This window comes from Homalodisca vitripennis, chromosome 2, assembly GCF_021130785.1.
Source record: "Homalodisca vitripennis isolate AUS2020 chromosome 2, UT_GWSS_2.1, whole genome shotgun sequence".
NCBI lineage: Eukaryota > Metazoa > Arthropoda > Insecta > Hemiptera > Cicadellidae > Homalodisca > Homalodisca vitripennis.
Window position 1 is genome coordinate 223,700,671 of NC_060208.1, and position 26,000 is coordinate 223,726,670.

Here is a 26,000-nt window from a genome sequence, read left to right on the forward strand (position 1 = left end):
TGTTGTAATTTTTCTTTGCAGGGGCACTGTCAACGATCCAAATTAAACATTTGTCTTAACATAACTGCAGCAAACCTGATCCTACATATAATTTAAATGATTTGGTACATCCAGCACATCCGCTTGAACATTGTGATGGAACTCAGAGATTCAATTCCTCTGCTTCTACACACAGCATGTAATTAACGTGAATAATTCCCTTTGATGTAAATTCGATACAACAAACACATTTAGATATTACTAATTCAACATTACTCCGTTTAAAAGCTTTATATGTAGTTTCTTTTGTCAAATACTTCTTCTTTTAGATAAATTATCTGATTTCTAAAATTCTTTATAAGATTTTTTAGCTTCATCTCTTCGTGTTTTAGTGCGTTGTATAGTGCCCTGGTTGTTTTTTAATGATTGCTTGAAAAACACACTAAGCAGGCCTGCAACCACTTTTCTTGGTTGGTTTCAAAGATATTATCTGCTTGTGAGCAAATCAAGTGCTTGTTCTGATTAAAAACATAATAAGCAGGTATGTAATTGCTTTGCCTTTTTTGTTTTAGGATATTGAGTATATGCCTTTCAGTGAATCAAGTGACTAGTCTAGATCACAAACCTTAGTACAGATATTATTCGAATTTATTTCATTATTTAACCAGAACTGATATCAGACACGTTTTCAGGGTCGAGCTGCAGGTGAAATCAGTTCTGAAAAACACTGTTCTGAGCACTGTTAGGGAAGACTAAATGTCAACATCATATAGTGATTTTATTTATTGAAGCTCAAAGTCATGACCCCTAAATGTAGGGAAGTTGCCTTTTTTATTGTATCTAACATATATATATATATATATATATATATATATATATATATATATATATATATATATATATATATGGTTATTTAGACCGGTCCCAAAGATAAGACACCATTTCATAAAAAATTTGGACAAAACAATAATAAAAGTACTATGCTGCAGAATTCAGTAATAAATGGGAAATAGAAGAAATTATTAACGATCTTATCGTTATGGCACCATCAATAAATAACGATCCGAGTCGAAGTTCGAGTTAAAAGTTTGCTTGACTTAAACTTTCCCAATTATCACCTCCCTCCAGCGGGTTATCAAACTTAAGTTGTTCAATCTGAGAAAGTCGACGGTTATTGTTAACTGTGAGTCTCTCGCTGTCTCGTGTGTGTGGTTTAAGATCCTAGGCGACTTGCTCGATATTTCTTAAACCGTCGCGACATAGTGCCGAGACAGCTTATTACGGTGGTGATGTCAGTTTAAGAAAACAAACGTATATGGCAAAATAATTTAATTCCTGAAGCAGCACAATATATTTTAAAATATAAGTAATTACAAAATAAAAATTTTGTTCTAATTAAATAAATTGGTAGAATAAATGTGACTCCATAAAAGTTGGGAAATAAATTTAGAATATAAATAAAATGTTTTTGCAATATCATTTGTTGCAAATGCACTTTTTTATGTTATGTCCTCCTATACATGATGCAGCCAGTTTATTAAATTAAATTCATACAGTTTTTCTTAATACCATTTTACCACGTGCAAAGCTTTCTCGCTATCAGAATTCTTTAACTCGGTCATTTATTTCCGTCAAACGTCTATTCCGGGAAATTATACGAAGTTGCAAACAATTCCGAGTACACTTCATACAACTGGAGCAGCCGTTTACAGCGCTTTGTCAGTGATATTATGAGTTCAATCTGTTATAAATAGACAAGTACATACCAGTGACAGGAAAAAACCATACGATCGGTAACACAGCTTCCCGTTAAAACTAGAATACCAAATTGTACTAAGAATATTGGACAATTCAAACTATTCCATTATAAATGGGTCTCATTTCAATTTATATATCTCATTTCAAGTACCTACCGATGACCGGAAAACTGTACCATTGGTAACACGCCTTCCCGTTAATACCATAAGTTGCTACATTCTGCATTAATAATTAGATAGACCAGGGTACATATACCACCTTATATATTTAAATTTGTTTTGTTTTATATATATATATATATATATATTATTTATATATTTATATATATATATATATATATATATATATATATATATTATTTCACTTATTGAAATGAAAAACGAAGATTACAAGGCTTCTATATATTTCGTGGGATTTAATACCCACATCTTCAGGAAGCATAATATAAATGAAGAAAACAAGAAACAAGAAACACAACAAATAAAATAAAATAACCAAAAATTTAAATACGCAACTAAAACATTCAAAAACCCAGCTGATATATCATTAATGGCACAGATGGAAATTTGGAAAAGTTTAAAATTATCTTAAATTTAGACCATTTGGGTATTTTGATTTTAAAAGTAATTGATGTGCTTGTTCCAGATTTTTTAATTTTAATCTATTTAAATTTTCTTCATGACAAGGGAAGACCTTATTAATTCCTTTAAGGTTATAACATTCTTCAATTTTGTCTTTTTTGTGCTCAGCAGCATGTTTGGCCAATGGCTTCTCCTTGTCTTTATGGAAAATATCAAATCTGTGCCCTGTTATTCTGACTCTAAGGTGGTTAGATGTTTGTCCAATGTACTGTTTGTCACAAAATTTACAATTAATTTGGTAAATTACATTCTTAGAGTCACAGTTTACTTTGCCAATGATGGGATAAGTTAAACCTGTTACGTTACTTTAAAATTCCCTAGAGTTTTTCATAATTTTGCAAGAACCGCAACGTGGTTTGTTGCACGGTTCACATCCATTAGTAACGGGTTGGTGTAATTTAGGTAGTTTAGGTTGGACAAGTTTGTTTTTCAAATTTGGAGGTTTTCGAAATATTACTCTAGGTGCTTTAGCCATAAAAGTTTGGGTATCTGGAGAGGAAAGTAGGACATTATGGGCAATTTTCATAATACTGTTAATTTTGTGTAGTCCAGGAAAAAACTGTGTAATAAATTTTGGTTGTGTTTTATAATTGAAGCTTGCTGGATGTTTTGGTTTGTTTATTTGATTTTTTTAAAATTTTGTCTGGGTAATTTAAATGTTTAAAAGTGTTGCTTAATTTTTCAATGTAATTTAGGAAGTCTATATCATTGCTGCATAGCTTCTTGGCTCGTATAGATAAACTTTTTGGAATAGACTTTTTTATATATATTGGATGGCAACTTGAAAAATTTAGATAGTTCATTGTGTTTGTTGTTTTAACATGCAATTTTGTTTTGATGTAGCCTGATTCTAAGAAAATGTCTAAATCTAAAAAAGTTATTATAACATCAGAATAGTTCCATGTAAACTTCAAAGGAGAGAACTCTTGAAGATTCTTCAAAAATTCTTGCAAAGATTCCAATCCATGATGCCATATGAAAAATATATCATCAATGAAACGTACCCATTTTAATGGTTGAAGATTTTGTGAGGCAAGAAATTTCTTCTCGAATTCGCCCATGAAAAGGTTAGCATATGAGGGAGCCATCCTGGTGCCCATAGCTGTACCCGAAATTTGTAGATAATTTTTGTCGTTGAATTTAAAATTGTTCATTGTAAGGACGAATTGCATTAAATTAATCAAAAAGTTGGTCGATGGAATAAAATTATTTTTTCTAGCGTCTAGAACACTCTGTACAGCCTGCAGACCCTCTTTATGTGGTATGTTTGTGTATAGAGAATTTACATCTACTGTTACTAGAATTGAATTTTCAGGAATTGGTTGTTTAACAGTAGTAATTTTTTCAATGAAGTCAGTAGAATTTTTTTATATAGGATGGTAATGACTTTACAAAAGGTTGCAGTTGATCATCAATATAAGCTGAAATTCTTTCTGTTGGACTCCCATAGCTAGAAACAATAGGTCTACCAGGTGGAGGACGAATGGGTTTGTGGATTTTTGGGAGTGTATAAAATATTGGTGTTCGGGGCCACCATATATATATATATATATATATATATATATATATATATATATATATATATATATATATATATAAATGAACTATTACATACTGCATTTATTCTATATATTGTGTTCTATGTATTGCATATCCAAATCTTTGAATCTATGAACCAAAATATAAGGATATTACAATAAACAATAAACATGTAAGTATACATATAAGCGTCTGAAAGGCTCAGTTGAAACATAATTAGTGGTAAAGAGGGAAATGTGGTATACATTTTTTCATCAAATTCCAATATTTTTACAATTTTTCCAATATAATCCAATTAGGCATTTACAGTATATTTAAGAATTAACTGATGGGCTTGTTAAAAATTATTTGTCCCTTATTTATTTAAATTTTCATCAGGATAGTGGAATTAATTTCTTTTAAGCACATACAATTCTTCAATGTTTTATTTTTTATATACGTTTGGCCAGTGGCTTCTCCTTATTAGTATTAGATATATCCGATATGGGCAGTGTTATGCTGACTCTAGATGATTTGATGTATGCCCAATTTATTGCTTGTTAACATTTTAAAATTAATCAATTACATTATTTGAAGCAAAATTTGCTCTGCCGACGATGAAGTATGTTAAAACAGCTGTCTACATTTTTACACATTCACTTCTAATGAACTACAGTTTATTTCCAAATTTGGAGATTTTTGAAATATTACTTTTGAAACTTTAGCTATTAAAGTTTTGTTATCTGGAGTGGAAAGTCCAGTTTGTATAGTCCAGAAAAGAATTCATTGGGTGATAAATTTCATTTTTTGTTTTTATAGCTCCTAGTTCGAAAGTTAAATACTTGGGATATTAATTCGATTACAAACAATTTGTTAAGTTAATTAAAATTTCTGAAGTATGGCTTATATTTTCATTTTAGTTTAAAAAGTATAACAGAGTTCTTGTATAAATTTTTGGTTCCTATAGATCACATTTTTGGAATAGACTTTTTGCGTACACTAGATTCTAACTGTAAATATTTTTAATATTTTGATAATTACCTGTGGACGTTGTTTTAACTTGTAAATCTTTACGACCGAATTGTTATATCCTTTAAAATATATATCTTGTTTTAACAGTATGTTTTGTGAAAAGTAGTAATAATTAGTTAGGATATAGTAAAAATCTACTTGTAATAAAAAACCAGGCCTTATAAGTTTATCACACTATCTATAAGTCAAGACATTCGTTACCTGTTACAAAACTATTTACATAATAAAAGCAGTATGTGTTATTATTGGACTTGTTTAACTTAAAATAACCGATTAACTTTTTACATCAATATTTAAGGAACGTAATAAAGCAAAGTAATCCGTATTATACAACCGTTCAGTGACTATGATACCAATAGCAATACTTCAAGCATTACCTCCTGCCGTGGCGTAATCTAACTTTGCCAATCAGCAAGAGGTGAAGGTTACCGCAGAAATTTTACTATAAACTGCGTCAGTAGCGTTATATACGCGCACTTTAGTTTATCCAGGAGATGATAACAAAGTTGAAAATGAGGGTTACAAGTTTATCAAGTTGTGAATTGTTACTTGCGACTTCATCTACGGTTCAGTTGTAAAAGTAGGTAGTAAACTGGTCAAAGATGAACATGGCAATAAAAGTTGACTAAGAGATAAATTAGACCATGTGGCCAATAAAATTATAATGAGATATAAACAGGGATATTTATCTTACTATGCTGTTGGTACCAGTGGTTGTAATAATGAAGGTGTTGGTTGGAAGAAGGGTTGTTGAGAACCATTAGCATATTAGGTACGCAATGATGTAAAGTATTAAATGCTATAAAATATGAAACAAATATGTTCTTACTTAATTTCAACCTATACAATAAAGTCAAAGAATGCAAGCTTTCATATGATTTAGAAGCGACCACATTCTATGGAACATTCTTAATAAACGTTTAGCAGTGCACAGCAATTTTTGTTTATACATGTACATATACAAACATATATACTGATGAAACAATTAAAATACCCATTCACCTAGATTGCACTATTTTTTGTAGTCTGGGTGTCTCTGATGTCGAAACAATGCGGAGGGTTGGTATTCGTTTTGAATTGCATCGTTCTTCGTCACCGTCTGTTTGTTTGGATTCCTTCAGAAAAAAATTACTCCGGATTTCGGGAGTCGGGTCTGGAACAGCATCTGATTTCGGGTACTACACTGATAGGAAGGTGAACTGCAGCTGAACTCAATATTCGCAATATAATTTTGTAATAAATTTGATATCTATTTAGCATTCATGAGATAATTATGATAAGATAGTTATCTGGTACGTATTCATACTTTATATAAGTTCAATTGCATAAATGCTCATTCACGAAAAATTAAAAAGTATTATTGTGATTAAATGCGTGTTTTGTATTACAAATGTAGCCACCGCTTCAGTTCTCGTTAGCGGAATGACCTTTACGGTTTTAGAATTTGCTCAAAACGTCTTATTGTTATTTGATATTTTCAGAGGTAAAAACAAAATTGATTAAATAGTTAAAGAGTATTATTTGGGAGTTTGTCAGAGCTGAGACAAAATCCCGGTGAACAAAAAACAAACAAAGTGCGAGTAGCAGCAAATCAGCGTGAGAGAGAGACAGGTGACAACCCGTGACTTTCGCGCGAATTTTCCAGGTCACTTTATTTACACTGATATTTTTTTAGTTTAAACTTTAAATACTAAAAGTTGAATAGATGTTTTTGTATGAAAAACCCCAGTTGCATCTAATTTTTTATGGCATTATAAAACATTATTACGTTTTTGATCGGTTAGGTGAGACTCCTTCTCCATTAGGTTTTACTTAAAAATTAATTCCATTTTCCTATCGCATTATAGCAGTTGCCAATAAATTTCATTGCATATATCTAATGTTTCAGACAGTCTCATTCAATCATTCAAATAGTTGGAAAAAGTCAGTTAAAATCCTTCTATATCACTATTATTCATACGTGACATCTATTCACATTCTTTTCATTTATTTTAAATCTTCTTATCTCAGAGGACCTCCATCTTAATAGTACCTAGAATGACTTATGTTTTATTTACAGATCCTAATGTAAAGTGCTAAGAAAGCGAAGTTTACTAACTGACAAATACCAAATTAACATAATCTTGGTGTTTTGAAAACTTCTAATTTATTTCATATCTATATTTAACTGACTTCAATTCGACATTGGTTTACTGGTAGTTCTTCTAACGCGCGTATTTAGATACATTTAGATCGCACCCTTTCAGTTAATATCAACCATAACTACGATGCAAAATAATTTAATACATTTAATAGATTTATTTTTTGAAATAAAGACTTTTTCGCTGTGAGACCTGACATTGATGAAGCTTTAAAGTTCCCCTATAGTAAAACCGCTTAATTGCGAGGAAACACTTGCGTGTCTCACGCTACTGCTGCCCAGATCACAAACACAGTAATCTACTTCTCTTAACTGTTATTGTTGTTTTCTCTGTTGATTCAGCTATTCCGTGAACTCATATAATTGTACATTGATGTTTGTACAACAGTTTTTTCTTAATTTTAACTACGTGTTATTTTGAATTGTTTATAATTTACTACATTTCTCTACAAACTTACTTAAAACTAAAATAATCAACCTTATTTCTCGCATAAATACATGTTCTGTTTTTAGACGTATATAGATTACATCTATGTATATCACAATATAAATAAACCTTTTAACACTTTTTTGTAAACTTTTATTTTTGTTACAATGTACATTTCGAAATCTGTGATTTCATCTTTAGGTACTAACTAAGGTTAAGCTATGAAATAAATAATTAAAACCAATGTTTCATGTGTTCTTTCACTATTTTTCACTGTTATTTAATTTTATGTGTGATTAAAGTATATTGTTTAAAAGGCTATCAAATAATAAATTTTTTGTTAGAAAATCTTTGTCATTTAATAATATATTATGATTAATTTTGGCACTTTTGTAGATTTCAAAATGTTCTAAAGTAGATAATAAACGACTTTTTTTGCTTGTGTGTAAAATTTCAAGATTTTTTTCGATTTTAGTGTATGTATGGCCGGTGTTATTTAAATGGTCTGAATATTTTAAATTTGATGATGTTTACAATGCTTTTATGTGTTCATTAAATCTAATTTTGAAGGATCGGCCGGTTTTTCCAATATAGTGGGATTTAAAATCGTTGAAATTTAATTTGTATACTCCACTATTGTTGAATTTTGAATTTTGATTTTGGTTTGTTGAACTGCTTTTGATTTTGATTAGAAGCTCAAGGTTGTTCGAGGATTTGAAAGCCAATTGATATCCTTGTTTTATAATATGATTTGTTAATTTTGTGACAATGTTTACCAAGGTAGTCCAATTGAATGTATTTGATATCTCTTTCTTCTTTCTTCTGATTTTATTTCTTTGTGTAGTTCTTCGTTAATACAAATCATGCTTGGTTTATATCCATTATTTTGGGCTATGTATTTAATAATGTTTAATTCTTTATAAAAATCTTCAGTTTTCATAAGAATTTTGTGTAATCTGTCGATCATTGATTTAAATGCAGCCATGTTTTGGTGATGTGGGTGATTCGATGAGGAAGGAATAACTAAATCTGTGTATGTCGTTTTTCTGTACATTTTGAAATTGTGCTTTCTGTTGATCTTGGTTATGGTCAAATCAAGGTAGTTTATTGTATTATTTTCTTCAATTTCGTTGGTAAAATTTAGATTATGATGGATTTGGTTTAAGTAATTTTTGAACATTAGATTACATCTAATCGTTAATGTATGAGATTATTAATATCTTAATTAAGGAAATTAATGTAGCATAATTAGGCCTAATACGTAATATGTAAAGATGATACATGTTTAAGTAAAATAAATTATCTTGAATCCCAAACCATTTTTTCTATATCACACTATTTCCTCAGTCAAGTCTAGGAATTATATCAGTATTCATATATATGAGCAGAATCGTATATCTTAAAAGTGAGCAATGGAAGTAATAATCCCAACGACGATTTTATGTCATAAAAATTGCATTTAGTGTTAGTGTATGAATCTGTGACTCCACATGTTATAATCACGAACTCACTGCATTTGCTTGCTTCCTTGAACTGTAGTCACGGAGCGAATGGTTTGTTAAATCCATGTTGAATGCTAGTGCCCAGTCGCTCCATTTTTGTTTCCTTCTGTTACTGTAAATATGGCGTCTCACTATGTCTGAGGAAACATAAAACAATATTTTACATGTACACATTCACGAATTAGTTCAGAAACATCCAGAATAAAGAATTATTGGTTTAAGTTGTTGCCACGATGTTACAATAAGAAGCGTTGTCATATTTTTACTCTATAAATACTTCATAATACAATACAATACTTTAAAAACAACAGTTAATTTCATTTCATATGTTTTTTCCAATCAATATTTGTAAATTCTAAAAACTAATACCGGATTTTTAAATACTGATGAGATAAATGAGGCTTTACTCGTATGAACTTTCGACATAAGAATAGGCCTATATTCATATTAGAGACCCTAAAAATGGCAATTTACAGTTCAATAGGTAATTTTCAGTGCAATAGGTAAAATAGTTTATGCGTGAAAGCAAAGGAAACAAACAAAGGCACTTTAAGATTTATAACATTATTACGATTAGGCTTTATTCCTTTTTTGTACTTTTTCGGCAAAGGATTATTAAACAAGACCAGACAAGAGAGTTTGGCTCCTACATAGGTTTTAGTTCTAGTTCATAAAATTGCTGACACATTGAAATGAACATCACTGATTCTCTAACAGTGCACATCAAACCAACTCCAAAAAACTGTAAGCTCCCCTCTTTTAGGACTTTCTGCAATCTACCAGGTCCCTAATTTTTAGATTCATTAGATTGCGAGAGTTCTCGGTCCCTAGAATCCTGACAAATCTCGTTCTTCGGAAGCTTCAGATTTCTGGTAAGTCTCAACATTTCCCAGGTGCTGTGCTTCTGAAACTCTCAGCCTCTAGAACCTCTGGTGTCTGGCTGGTCCCGGGATCTTGCAGATCTTCTTGGCCTCTGCTTTGTCTTTGCCTCTAGATGCTACTCACTTTGGAGTCGTTGGCTGTAATATATTTGGCTCTGCTCTTTGCCCCATACAAGATATCAACACACCCTCCAAGGCTTTCATTTATCTCGTAGAAGATCTTGCCAAGTTTTTTAAAATTCATCCAACCGCAATGTGTCCAAGAAAGTATAGTAGAAAAGCTCTTGACCCTCGGATCCCACCTTCTTAGTCCGATTTGACCCAATTACGAATTTACCCTTACCATTCATTTGTATAATGTTTTATACCACGTATAGATGTGTTACGAATTACGGCAGTAATGTTTACATTTTCACAATACCTGAAAGTCACAATTGATAAAGAAAGCATGCATGAACTAATGAACGGTTAATAATAGTGTGAATTGTATAGAGAAAGAGCAGGACTCATCAATTCACAGTAAAACTCTGTCATATTTATATGATCACTGCGTAATTATTTATGTGAATCAGGTTACTTTATATTATCAGTGTATGTGGTATATGTTTGTATATGTATGCAAGATTTGATGTGAAGAGAAGTCCAAACAAAGGATTAAACAGTATGCAGTTCCCAGGACACTCAGCAGTGTACGTACAATAGCCAGCAATATATCGTCTAGGGACAGTGCAGTGCGAGGCTCTGTTCTCCTCTGTTTGTTTAGGGTCGTCCCTGAGCCGCCTTAGGTTCCTGTTCTCCCTTACATAGGGCAAGGGCAAACACTTATTTGTTCTATACTATTGGATAACTTGTTTACTTTTATCGCAGCTAGTATAAACCGCAATTCTCCACGGTAAATTTTCTCTCAGTATCATTGTTTTCCGACTTCAAAATAGCACAAACGTATCTCAGACTTTGTAGGATATTTTATGTTATAATATAGAGGTGAGACCTCGCAAAACTAGTCGTAGCTGAGTGCCTACCAATGTTACAAGAATATTAGTTTCTTAGGCAAATTATTACACATTGTAGTAATTGCAACATACTTTTTACGCTTAAAAATGTAGATATTATTAGGAACAACGCCAATAAAGCCAACACAAGTAGCCTACATGTATCGTACGTGAGTAATACAATGTTACATGCTAGATTTTTTATAATCGGTTAGAAATTAAAGTAAGTAGTGATTGTGTTTACTCTTAATTTTTCTTAATGCTGTCGCATACTTCTCAAAAAAAACCAAACACGTAGAAAATAAAGTATTTAAAATAAAGTAATTTAAAATTCTAAAATGTTTTGAATTTTTTTGTATAATGTTATATTCTTGATAAATAACTACGCTTTATTGGAAATATGATAGGCTACCATCTTAAAATCTTTTCTTAAAGATATTTTTGTGAGAATTGTGCCATAATACAAAGTTACTGACATCAGAGCGAAGAGTTTCCTAAGAGTTCACACAAATGGCAACTGCAGCAAAATAAAAAGTTGCATGAGTGACAAAGGAAGTTTTGTGGCGTCTCTAGGACACTATATGAATGCCAAGTACGTTGGAGTAATTATAATAAAATTGTAACTTGACTTTTGAATATCTAATATTGCCTCATATATTTCTGTCACGCAATTATTTTTACAACAGTTAACGACACTCAATTATTTGTAATATGAGTTTAAAAGAACTGTATATCAAAGTATAAAGAAACATAATATGTTGTAATTTCTCGAAAATTAAAACATTATTCGTGACTTGTGGATCATCTATGGTAACGGTCCACAAAATAGTTGCAAAAAAATTACGTTTTACCTCTTTTTAATTTATAATTTCATGTTTAGTAAATACACTTTATTAACAATTCCAGAGTATAACTATATTGCTGGAAAACCCAATTAACAATAAAGAAATACTTTCTTAGAGTATATATGTTTTACGAAAAATAATGTTTACGCACTCATGATTAGAATATGTGTGGAACTTTTATTAAGAAAGGAAGCAAAATAAAAAAAAATACTGCTTAGTCCTATGAAATGAGTGTATGTGAAGGAAGTGAACACATACAACCTTGATTTACAATGACAGTCAAACAACTACGTGTAATACTGTCCAGTCAGTCAATAACTACTTGACGTGACAATTGTTGAAGGAACTTGACGAACCATACTTGACTAGAATAACGAAGAGCGTGTGCATCCGACGTATTTTAATCAAACTGTAAACCAATGAAGCAGTAACATTACACCATCGACCTGTGCAATATCAGCCATGTTGCTCTATATCACATTATTGTTCAATTTATTTTTAGATTTGATCAAACAGTTCTATTTGTCCTCTTCAGTGCACAAATATACTGGACAAGTATGAGACCGACAGGTATACGTATTATATTACACTGTTTAATTAAATCTGTATACATGAAACACGATAGTATACCACTCCATATTTATCTTTTCAATTTCATTACAAAGAAACCTCTCAAACTATTCACTATTCACTTTAAGATTTATTTTGAATATTAAAGAGCTTTTATGGATAAATTAACTTGCAGGGTAACTGCACTCCAGTAGCTTCCAGGCAAGCCTTATTCTACCGAATTAAACTAATAGCCGAACACCGCTTAGACAATTTTGCTCAAATCTAGATAGCTAGATAGCTAGAAGCTCTACGAATTTCCCCGTATCAAGCAAGAACATGAAGTTAGGCTTGTATTCATGATAGTGTCATGGCTTTGACATTTTACTGTGATGTCTTTAGGTTGCAATGACATGATCATTCAGTACGAAATCGTCTGTTTGATTGAAAATAAAGCGGTTTTAATCGTTTTATATTTTTATTAAATAGTTATGTAGTAACACCATTCCACAGCTAATTTTTTAATCATACACTTTGTATATTTTTTATTATAGAAATTTTGTATTCATAACTAATCCCACTCTACCATATCTCTAGAATCATTGATAATTTGGGAGACATACGAATATGTTTTATAGAATTTTAAATATGAAACATCATGTTACATGAAAGGGTAAATCAAAACTGAATAGAGTTTCCTATCATATTCAAAATTACAGTTCACCAAAATTAGAAACATATTTTTTAAATACACCAAGGTACTCATTATAACGTACTAGTGTATAGTTATGTAAATGTTTTCATATTTTTCATAGCTTAACAAAAATAGTGCAAACGTGACTCTTATTTATTTACGAGATCTTTCATTTGATAGCTACATTTCTTATAAATGCGTGTAAGTGATTATTTTTGATTGCATTTATGAGCCCAAAATCGTAAACAAAATTTTCTAAGTATAAAACTGTTATATAATATTTTTAGATTTTATTAATTAGCAAGTTAAATTTTTCAAGTTATAATTTACACCAGCTGTTGAATGGAACATTATATTAAATAAGGTGAATAGTAATTCGTGTTTATATTTGTATAATAATGTAATATAACACTTAAAATATTACGTAAGGTTATTATAAGACATTGTAATTTATGTAGCTTTAAATGTAAGAATAATATACCATCGTTTGTTTGTTTAGCGCTGCCCAAAGCTGTTAGAAACGGGGAAACAAATTTATCGCTTAATGAGTACCCTCAGCTGGACCAGTGGAACAATGGACCAACTCACTGAGACAATGGGACCGACATATTGTACCACGACTGTACCGGTCAGAAGCAGTCTGCTAGTGGTAGCTTTACGGGCACAATCAACACTTGCGTCTGGCGATGTGCATAGTACAAGCTAACAACTTGACCTTACAACTCACTGAGACAATGGGACTGACATATTGTACCACGACTGTACCGGTCAGAAGCAGTCTGCTAGTAGTAGCTTTACGGGCACAATCAACACTTGCGTCTGGCAATGTGCATAGTACAAGCTAACAACTTGACCTTACAACTCACTGAGACAATGGGACTGACATATTTTACCACGACTGTACCGGTCAGAAGCAGTCTGCTAGTGGTAGCTTTACGGGCACAATCAACACTTGCGTCTGGCGATGTGCATAGTACAAGCTAACAACTTGACCTTACAACTCACTGAGACAATGGGACTGACATATTGTACGACTGTACCGGTCAGAAGCAGTCTGCTAGTGGTAGCTTTACGGGCACAATCAACACTTGCGTCTGGCGATGTGCATAGTACAAGCTAACAACTTAACCTGACAACTCACTGAGACAATGGGACCGACATATTGATGTCAATACTTGCGTCTGGCGATGTGCATAGTACAAGCTAACAACTTAACCTGACAACTCACTGAGACAATGGGACCGACATATTGATGTCAATACTTGCGTCTGGCGATGTGCATAGTACAAGCTAACAACTTGACCTGACAACTCACTGAGACAATGGGACCGACATATTGATGTCAACACTTGCATCTGGCGATGTGCATAGTACAAGCTAACAACTTGACCTGACAACTCACTGAGACAATGGGACCAACATATTGTACCACGACTGTACAGGTCAGAAGCAGTCTGCTAGTGGTAGCTTTACGGGCACAATCAACACTTGCATCTGGCGATGTGCATAGTACAAGCTAACAACTTGACCTGACAACTCACTGAGACAATGGGACCGACATATTGATGTCAACACTTGTGTCTGGCGATGTGCATAGTACAAGCTAACAACTTGACCTGACAACTCACTGAGACAATGGGACCGACATATTGATGTCAACACTTGTGTCTGGCGATGTGCATAGTACAAGCTAACAACTTGACCTGACAACTCACTGAGACAATGGGACCAACATATTGTACCACGACTGTACCGGTCAGAAGCAGTCTGCTAGTGGTAGCTTTACGGGCACAATCAATACTTGCATCTGGCGATGTGCATAGTACAAGCTAACAACTTGACCTGACAACTCACTGAGACAATGGGACCGACATATTGATGTCAACACTTGTGTCTGGCGATGTGCATAGTACAAGCTAACAACTTGACCTGACAACTCACTGAGACAATGGGACCGACATATTGATGTCAACACTTGTGTCTGGCGATGTGCATAGTACAAGCTAACAACTTGACCTGACAACTCACTGAGACAATGGGACCGACATATTGATGTCAATACTTGCGTCTGGCGATGTGCATAGTACAAGCTAACAACTTGACCTGACAACTCACTGAGACAATGGGACCAACATATTGTACCACGACTGTACCGGTCAGAAGCAGTCTGCTAGTGGTAGCTTTACGGGCACAATCAACACTTGCATCTGGCAATGTGCATAGTACAAGCTAACAACTTGACCTTACAACTCACTGAGACAATGGACTGACTGACATATTTTACCACGACTGTACCGGTCAGAAGCAGTCTGCTAGTGGTAGCTTTACGGGCACAATCAACACTTGCGTCTGGCGATGTGCATAGTACAAGCTAACAACTTGACCTTACAACTCACTGAGACAATGGGACTGACATATTGTACGACTGTACCGGTCAGAAGCAGTCTGCTAGTGGTAGCTTTACGGGCACAATCAACACTTGCGTCTGGCGATGTGCATAGTACAAGCTAACAACTTAACCTGACAACTCACTGAGACAATGGACGACAATGGGACCGACATATTGATGTCAATACTTGCGTCTGGCGATGTGCATAGTACAAGCTAACAACTTAACCTGACAACTCACTGAGACAATGGGACCGACATATTGATGTCAATACTTGCGTCTGGCGATGTGCATAGTACAAGCTAACAACTTGACCTGACAACTCACTGAGACAATGGGACCGACATATTGATGTCAACACTTGCATCTGGCGATGTGCATAGTACAAGCTAACAACTTGACCTGACAACTCACTGAGACAATGGGACCAACATATTGTACCACGACTGTACAGGTCAGAAGCAGTCTGCTAGTGGTAGCTTTACGGGCACAATCAACACTTGCATCTGGCGATGTGCATAGTACAAGCTAACAACTTGACCTGACAACTCACTGAGACAATGGGACCGACATATTGATGTCAACACTTGTGTCTGGCGATGTGCATAGTACAAGCTAACAACTTGACCTGACAACTCACTGAGACAATGGGACCGACATATTGATGTCAACACTTGTGTCTGGCGATGTGCATAGTACAAGCTAACAACTTGACCTGACAACTCACTGAGACAATGGGACCAACATATTGTACCACGACTGTACCGGTCAGAAGCAGTCTGCTAGTGGTAGCTTTACGGGCACAATCAATACTTGCATCTGGCGATGTGCATAGTACAAGCTAACAACTTGACCTGACAACTCACTGAGACAATGGGACCGACATATTGATGTCAACACTTGTGTCTGGCGATGTGCATAGTACAAGCTAACAACTTGACCTGACAACTCACTGAGACAATGGGACCGACATATTGATGTCAACACTTGTGTCTGGCGATGTGCATAGTACAAGCTAACAACTTGACCTGACAACTCACTGAGACAATGGGACCGACATATTGATGTCAATACTTGCGTCTGGCGATGTGCATAGTACAAGCTAACAACTTGACCTGACAACTCACTGAGACAATGGGACCAACATATTGTACCACGACTGTACCGGTCAGAAGCAGTCTGCTAGTGGTAGCTTTACGGGCACAATCAACACTTGCATCTGGCGATGTGCATAGTACATTCATTAATCTGAATGAAGCTGAATTCAACATTCTGTTTAAACAATAGTGTTTTTAAAGTTTGGGATGAAACAGTTAAATCATCTTAAAGAGTGTCAACAATCACTTGTATAATAATAAGAATAAAATAAAAGTAAGTGAAATATATTATCAGTTTGACTAAAAGAAACACACTACTACATTACAGTAGTACATTGCTTACAATAAATAATAAATAATATATATCTAAGCATTTATGTTTCTAACAATATATAACGGAGAGAGAACCCATCCAGTATTAGGCTACTTAAACCAGTGCAATTCAGTCCCATTCAAAGAGAGTTCAATACTGTGCATTGGGTATATAGACAAGAGGGACACTACATAGTGTAATTCTGATACTACAGTATATCAAACGCAACTCCCAAAGCGAGTTGAATACTTTATATATATATATATATATATATATATATATATATATATATATATATATATATATTTATATCCATGAGACACTAGATAAAGTAGTACTGAATTATACACGGTTTTAAATAGAACTCACAAAGCGAGTATAATACTGTAAATTGTGTATCTAGGTGAACCGTTATACTGATGTATTTTATATAGTACATATTTTCGTATTTCTGTTACTCGTTACTGGTTAATGTAAGTTAAACCCGATGTTCTTGCATCTAAATTATTTGCGGATTAATAACCTAATTGTCACGCGTACTAATTTTTTCTCTGGGGAACTTTGTAGCTGACCATCTTGCTGCCGAGCAACACCTCGCTAGCTATCTCCGTAAGCAAAATTTATGTTTTGTATTATAAATTAGCCTTTCATGCGAGATATCTAATTTTTAATGTAATATAAAGTAAAGTTGTAAATATTAAAGTAACTTAGCTTGATTTATGTTTTATTTCGCCGATTAATATGGATAATAGTGTGGTGATATCCTTCTGACGAGACCACCTAGCATGAATCTTAAGTTGTCTCGATAAATGGCTAATACCGTCATGATTTGGTTTTAGGCGATTTTAACTTCAAGTCTCTGGGTTTGATTTTAACTATGAGTACAATTTATAGTCTACTAACCTTTTTTTCCGACTACAGCTTAAATGTTGAGCCAAGATGCTGACACTCTTCGTATTAAATACAGCAGCAAGAGCTTTACTAACTAATATACATCACTACTGTGTTAAATCATACTGTTCTGAAATGTCGTGTTAGATGTCGGATAATTTACTTCGTGTTTTACTAAACACTACACTTCGTAGTCGGTGCGCATTTTACTAAAACAAATACAGAATCAAATAAAACGTTTTGTCTGTAAATTTTATAACCAGCGATGGTAAAACACTCTGAAGTAACAGCAATGTAACTCGTGTTATTAGCTATAAACCCGGCAATACTAGTGGACATTACGATAGATTGTACTACAATGTTCACAAGAGCTGTACAATAACCGTTACAGGTAAGCCACCGCGCATTGTAAACAGCTTTGACCGTTATTTGGGTCAAGTATGTCTATGGTCACCAAACTCTAACTTCTGTTTATACATCAATGTATTTCCATAAATGCCTTATTTATTTAACAAATTTTGTTTTAAATGTTCTATATCGTTAGCTGAAACATAGTATATAGTCAGTATATATTTTGGAGGAAAGGAATTTCAGAGCAGGCAATAATTATAATACAGCAATTAATACGAATGACCTATACGAAATAGGCAATTTAATCACTATACGGTTAGGAGCCGTGTCCGTTCAGAAACTATGCTGCCTAAAAAGCACTAAATATACGGTACGGGCATTTGTATCACGCTATTCGATAAAATACAAATTAGAAGTGGAAATGGTAGCATGTAAAATTATCTGATGATGATCTTGTTGGTATTCTTAAGTTGTTCTGTTGTATTAGCTAGAAACCGTAGTATTGCTTCTGAACAACAGTTTACATGTTAAAAGTGTGTCTTGTAATAAATTATTCCCGTTTCATTTAAACAACGTCTTATTGTGAGAAGAAAATCCTAGTGATCTAATAGTCACATTAATAATCGTTCATTATATATTTACACTCCTAAAGTAATTGTTTATATTTTGAAAGAAGCAGATTGTTTACTCAGTTTAGTTTAAGTGGAGTTCTTAAAAGCGTCATATAACTCTTAATTGTAACTTGTTCTTCTAGGAGAAACGGATAAGAGACAGGACAATTAAAAGTGCGATGTAATATCAAACAAAGCTACACTTTTCCTTGAGAATCGTCTTTAGGAAGGGTACTACAGCGATACCACAAATATTTACATGTATATAATTAGATAATCTAGATATTACGTTATTAAATAGATACCAGAATAAATTTTGTAAATTACATAACAGTAGATTAATTGATAAAGGAATCTACTAAAACAAAATTTCTCTTGAAATGTAGATCATATTGCCCTATGTTTAAATGTTGTTATTGACGATGGAATCCCATTTCCATTTCCCTAATTTAAGTCAGTATCCCACTTTCATTAATGCTGGTGTGGTGTGACTTGTGCTCGGGACTTCTCTAAAGTGTCAACGCCTGGACCAGACTCCAAGCAGGTTTTGGGTATTTTTGAACCGTTTTCTTTCCCTTCCTTTCTTCTTTCTGCTCTTTATTATTGTATGTACTAATACCCCCACCACCAGACGAAGAGGATAGTTTCCAGTCCTCGAAACGTTGTGTTATACCTTTTGTAACAAATAACGATTGCCACTGTCTGAAAACCTGTTGTACTGCCAAAAAATCCATTGTCAATAACAAACTTGAATATATTCTTCAATATATTAATAATATAATGAAAATTACGTAGTAAAATTCCTAAAAATGTAAAACGTAATTACCGTTCACCGGGAATACGTTTAGATACAATCATGTATGTCACGTAATCACTTATTTTTGTAGTATGAAGTGTAATACATTTCATCATTCACCGTATTACAGAACGTCTAGAGCCATGGAACGTGAAGTAAAACAATTAATCTTCGACCTTACAGACTTTCAGTTCAATCTAGACACTTCCTGTAACTTAGGAACAACGCCGGTGAACCGGTGGAAACTCAATTATCGAGTAAGCCAGGGAAATTGATAGTTAATTTAATCAAACCCGTGCAATTCTTACGGTTACAGATTCTTCAATAGAAAAATTTTCTATAAACATTAATAATAGTTACAACGGTTATTAAAATTAGTATATTTATAAATTATATTAACTAGTAAATTAAAATATACAACATCTGAAGAATACTGAGTTCAACGATGGTGCATGTCAATCGTGGTATGCTGAGCGTTAGCAAACATTTTACATTGGTCTTATGGGTAATCATAATGGCAAAGAATAGATGGTAGGAAAAATAAATTTGTAAACATACTCAGAACAACCATATGATATTATACCAAAATACACACAACATCATTTTAGGGTAACTTTGTAAAAAGAATGTTTTTGTATTAAAACCAATATAATGCATAATTGTTCCAATCATATGTAGAATAATTTCGTAATTTGACTAAAAGCTTTGTACGAAACTTCATTTCTTTATAGCAAGAACAAGTTAGTTCTATGTAGGTTCATGAATTTGGCAGAGCGTCGACTAAGGCTACTTAGTAAGCTAAAACAATGTTTCTTTGCTTTTGCTAGGGGATGTAAAAATTTTGTTGTGTATAATCATTCTTTTTTCTGTAGTACTATCTGTTCAATGAAATAAGTTTAAATATATTATTGATCACCTTCAAGGGCTGTTATATCACTTGGATTTTATGTACTAGTAGAAAATATCGATATGCTAGAGTAGGGACTTGGGCTATTTTTATTCCGAGGGAAAGAGATGGTAGTCTCCACACGTAGTCTTAATAGGGGGTTTGTGCCTCGCTTACTTATGGTTGTGCACTCAAAACCTGAGACTTTTACAGAAACCAATTAAATTTAAGGGGTTCTGTTAATATCTTTGGCACTGAGAATTTTTACGAAAGGTTTGCTGTAGGAGAAGGCTACTTCACAGCCTAGGTCAGGCCCTATCATAAGGGAATTTGTAACTATTTTGGCAAGGGTATCTACTTTTTCGTTTTCATAAAATGCCCTCATGTTCCGGCACCCAACCGAATGTACGGCCCTTCTTTGCCAGTTCTACCAGAACATTCTTGCATTCCCAGAGGCTGGTCTTTTATAGAATTGGCTAAATAAGAAATGATATTTTATATTACTTTTATAAAACGGTTGGTACTTTGTATTAGGATTCACATAACAGTTTGATGGCAAAAAAAAACAGACTAAAAATATGGAATGTTATTTCATGTAACTTGGTTATTATTGGTGAAATAACACCATGAAACAAGGGTAAAATTACTTTTAATTTAATAACTCCCAAATTATCATGGAAATTATTATTTAGCTTTACAAGTATTTAGTAGGTTCCTAAAGATATATTTAATCGTATATTTCAATAGCAAAGTAAAAAAATGATTATACCAGTGTTGCTTGAATTTTCTTTTTGAATTAATTAATTCAGGAACAAATGAGTTGAATTACCTGTATATTATTGTTGTTCATAAGGTGTGTAAAATGTAGAAGAAATGTTTAACAAATATAGAAAATAAAATAAAATATATAAACATATGGCATGTAGATTACAACATTTTTAAGCGGAGATTATAATATTTACGATGTAATTTTATTTTACTACTTATTTTATTCATTATAAAAAATCGCGTCGGTCAAGTAGTTGCCTCAATTATTATATACCAGAGATGGGGTTAAAACATCTGCATCGTACATTTCAATTTGAAGATATAATGGAGCATTATTGAGAGCAAGAATCCATAGCGGTGTTTATGGCTCTCAGAGGAAATTACTTGCTTTCTTTATTCACTCTATCTCTACGAAGATAAACCACGTAACAAAACCTAGAACTTTAATTATTTTGTATTTATTACTAAAAGTAAATTGCTTGAACTTATAGTTTATCGCATAATCACTTTAAGATTTAAGTAAAAGAAGTGCACATTTTGCTTTTAGTTACTAAACAGTGTTAAATCTTATTCAGTTTTAGGTTTTTTAATTTTCCAATGTATTTTTCATTAAAGATATAGTTCGTACGCTTTGTAAGGTTTTTATGAACTGTATATTTTTATGAATATTTGAGATGAAATACAAATAAGCTTAAGATTTTATTTTATAACCTTTACAAAAAACCTTTTTTGTTTATTATATATATATATATATATATATATATATATATATATATATATATAAAGGTTGTGGATGCTTATTAATTATATTTATATATATTTAAACAAAGCTTCGCACGTTTTTCGTAAGCTTTGCCCGTATATGAGCACTTCTGGGTTAAGTGAATTATACAGTGTTGCCAGAAAGTTTAGGGACACCCCACATAAAGTGATATACTACTTGTGTCCCTATACTAACAGCTGATTGGCTAACTCTATATATTTCAACATTAACGCAGTGAAAACGAAGTATTTTGGTGTGACTTTCATTACTTTATGTATAAAATCTTTCAAAATATGAACTTTTTTGTGATTTTTACATTTTGGAGGAAACACCTGTTTTTTGAAACATTACAATCTATAACTTCTAAAATAAATGTCCAATCATCTTAATAATTGGTACGTTGTTTTAAAATAACATATAAAGTAAATAAATGCTATTTTGGCAACTATAAAAAAATTAGTGACAGTTTGGTGATCGCTCAAAGTTCCTTTATTTTTATTTTCGGAAATGACAAACTGATAACTTTGGAGCGTTGTAGCGCCCGAACTATGAGAGTAGTGGGCAATCCACGCACACCAGCTTGTTCCTCACAAAACAAAGGAAGGGATATTGATGCGTACGCACTCCTTTTTCATCATTTGCTTGTTGCCATCAGCTACAAAGATCGCAATTTCCGTGTAAAACTTTAAAAACTTTTATTATTGCAGTGCCGCCTGGTGCTGAGTTAAATCAAAAGGCATAGCATATAAACCTTCCCCGTAAAAAATAAATATATGCAACGTTGTTAAATATTTAGATATATCTATTTAATGTTCCATTTGAAATAAATCCATTATTTTTATTATTACATTTTTATTTTATACAAACCAGAAAATATTTAAAATTTAGTAATAAATTTTACTGAACACGTAACTTAATAAAAAAAAAATATTTTATATCGTCTTGGATGTCTAATTGATAATGTTATTCATAATTATCGGTTAAATAGTTTACTGTTCTATAAACGACACACATACAACCATTCATTTATATATTATATCTTGTGGTTCTAGCACTACACGTGGGAGATACAAATTTAATCAAGTTTCATATTCATGCCATTTTCAACAAGTTAAGGTCAGTTTACTACAGTCTGTTTTTAAACGCTAAACCGAATGTCTATAGTGAACAACCATCTATGAACATATGTACGTAGAATACTGAATTGAATCACAATATGTCAGTATTATAGTATTGGTTCCCGACAGGTGAGAGCATAGGCAATGCAATTGCATCAAGAGCATTCCACTAGCATAATAGATTTGATAATGCCTATTGTTAGACAGATTAATTGTCAATGTATCTATTGATACAGTTTAGCCCTAATTAGGATAGTTACATTTTAATGCTTTATAATATTAATCTTTTTACTGTTATTTTGTTGCATTGTTAAAATATTTCTACGCTATACTTTCCTACACACTACGTTCGATTCTTCATCTTGTCCAATAGCTTCAAAACCAAAAGAGGTATCAAACCCTACGCGATGGCAAACATATTATGTCTCCTAGAACGGATCCCCCAAACCACACACGTCGAAACTTATCATCCAGGCTGCAATATGAAAGTGCAATTTTACCCCTCCCTCTCCCCACCAGAATGCATCGAATCAAACGTCCACTGGGTAATTGTAATATTATTTCCGAGTCTACAATGTCCATTGGTCAAAACTGAACGTGAGTGCATGTTGTCATGTTCCCTATCCGTGGTATAGATAATCCAACGTTGAAGTAGATAGGGTCAGAGTCATCTATGCAATTTATTTATGTTCTTCACAAATTAGATGAAAAAATATTTGACTGATTATTTCATTTGTGTGTTGCTGTTTATAAGCGCTCCTCTTACTAAGAGTGGTACGCTAACTTAGGGTATACAAAACTGTGTCTCTGCATGTTAATTAAGTACAGTTCTTTAGTTAACTCATTCTGCATATTCTGACCACTTAAACAGCGTGCCTGTGATACATGATTATGTGAGCTGTGTGAGAATTTCCTCCCATAAGTATTTGCTACTAAGACCAAGATCCGAGTTTAGAGAGTTTCCAGGCCAGCTCAAGCTGTAGCCCTTCAGTGCACATGCTGAGACCACCTCATTTGTCAAAGCCCATTACATGAAATTTATAAATACTAAGTTATATTCCACTAAAAACTGTGTTAACTTATTAAGTTTTAGGTTAAGACCAACTTACAATAAATTTTAGTATATTTGGCTATTTTTTATTTTAATAACGGTTTTTAAAACAAAAGAATACCTAACATTTATTTCAATTAACAATACGTATTTAAGTAACACTACTAACTAAGAATATTGTAAATAAACGATAGGAGAAAAAAAACCGTATATACTTTTGTGTGGGTGAGATACATATTGGATATTTAGGATTGCTCATATACCAACCTACAACAGTTTAGAAATGGTGGTATACCGGCGTAATTTATTCAGACAGGGTTAAGTTTTTTTTAATATAAACCACGCAATAAAACAGACAAATAAATATAATATAATATAATATTTATTTACTCAATGTTTATCTAATAAAAACTTAATGTAAATTCAAAAATACTTAATAAAAAAAGAAATTCGTATACATTTACTATATAGTTTGTGGTAATTCCGATAGCTCTTAGGTCTGAGCGTTAGATAATTTTTCAAACCGTGTCCTAGTTAGATTTTCATGCAATATCTTTCTTCTCAGTGACTTCCTAAATATATCAATGACAATTTGGCTTACGATGCAAACATTTATGGATAAATTTAAGGAGTACCTTTAAGTAAAATCTGTGTCTTGTAATTTATTTTAACTTTTGATGTCCGCAAATATTAGTAATCTACGTCTTTAACAACTAATGTAATGGTAATTATTTTCTTGAATCCATTATTTTAAATCTATAATATTTAGTAACATCATTAATATCAGTGTGCATTGTTTTTACATCAGTTCATTTGTGGACCAAGGTCTAGACTCATCTCAAATGTATAAATGCTAAAAACAAACATTACATTATATTACAAGTACCTCGCTGGGTCGTACAATGCTCTGTGATTTATAAATTGCGATTATTTAACTTTTGCTATATAAGTCGTATGTATAAACGACTAACAAATAATGACAATAGTTTCAAAGCAGCATTTACAAATATGATAACATTGTGGATGTACAGCTGCATTTAGTACCGTCGGTTTTGGGTAAAATTCATGTAAATGAGTTATCCGGTGATGGAAAGTTCTCGGGCTAGATTGGGAAGACGGAAGATATTTTATTTCTGGTGAAATATTGTAGATAGGAAAGCTTCAAATCGTCCTCGCCACCAAGTTTCCTCCCGTTATTTCAATCTGTTTGTTCTGTATCCGCCGTATAATAAATCCTGTTCCTTCATAACATAATTTTCGTATTTTTATCATTTTGAAGTTTACATTTGTTACTAAATAACCCATTTTATAATGAATTGTTTTTATTTGTTCTTATTATTGCAAATTTTAAATTTTAAACATAAATCACAAAACTTTTCAAATAGTTAGTACTTTTATTTAAATTATAAAAACAATTAATTATGTAGTAAAACAGCACTTGAAGTAAAAAGTGTGAAATGTGCTTTAAAAACCCCATTATGAATATTAATCGAAGTAAAGTATTCTAAATCAGATACACAGTATAATAATAATAAATATAGCACTAACGTTCTTTAAACGTCTTTAATACCACGTGATTTGAGTTAAATTATAAATAATTATATAATCCGTTTATATAATTATACGAGTATATTTATAATGTACACAATATATACTAAAATTATTACAATTGCGAGAGGTTAATGTGTTGAAAACCACAATCTCTGCTAAAGTCAGAACTGGGGCAGACCACAGATTATGGAGACAGTAGTGCTTAACAACTCGCAAACTTTGCTTTCAATGACAGCTTAAACATGCATGTGGTCAAACAAGTGATTCTGGGTGGTTTGTTGATGTGCTTAGGGCTCAGTTCAGAGATTAAATGTATTACTTGACTTTACCTAAGAACTGTTACTGATTCTGTTGCTCTTACATGATATTCGATTTCCCACAATAAGGGGATTCTGCATCAACAAGAAACTTTAATTTCATTCATAAATTGTTCTTAATAAGTTACAAAATACTACAC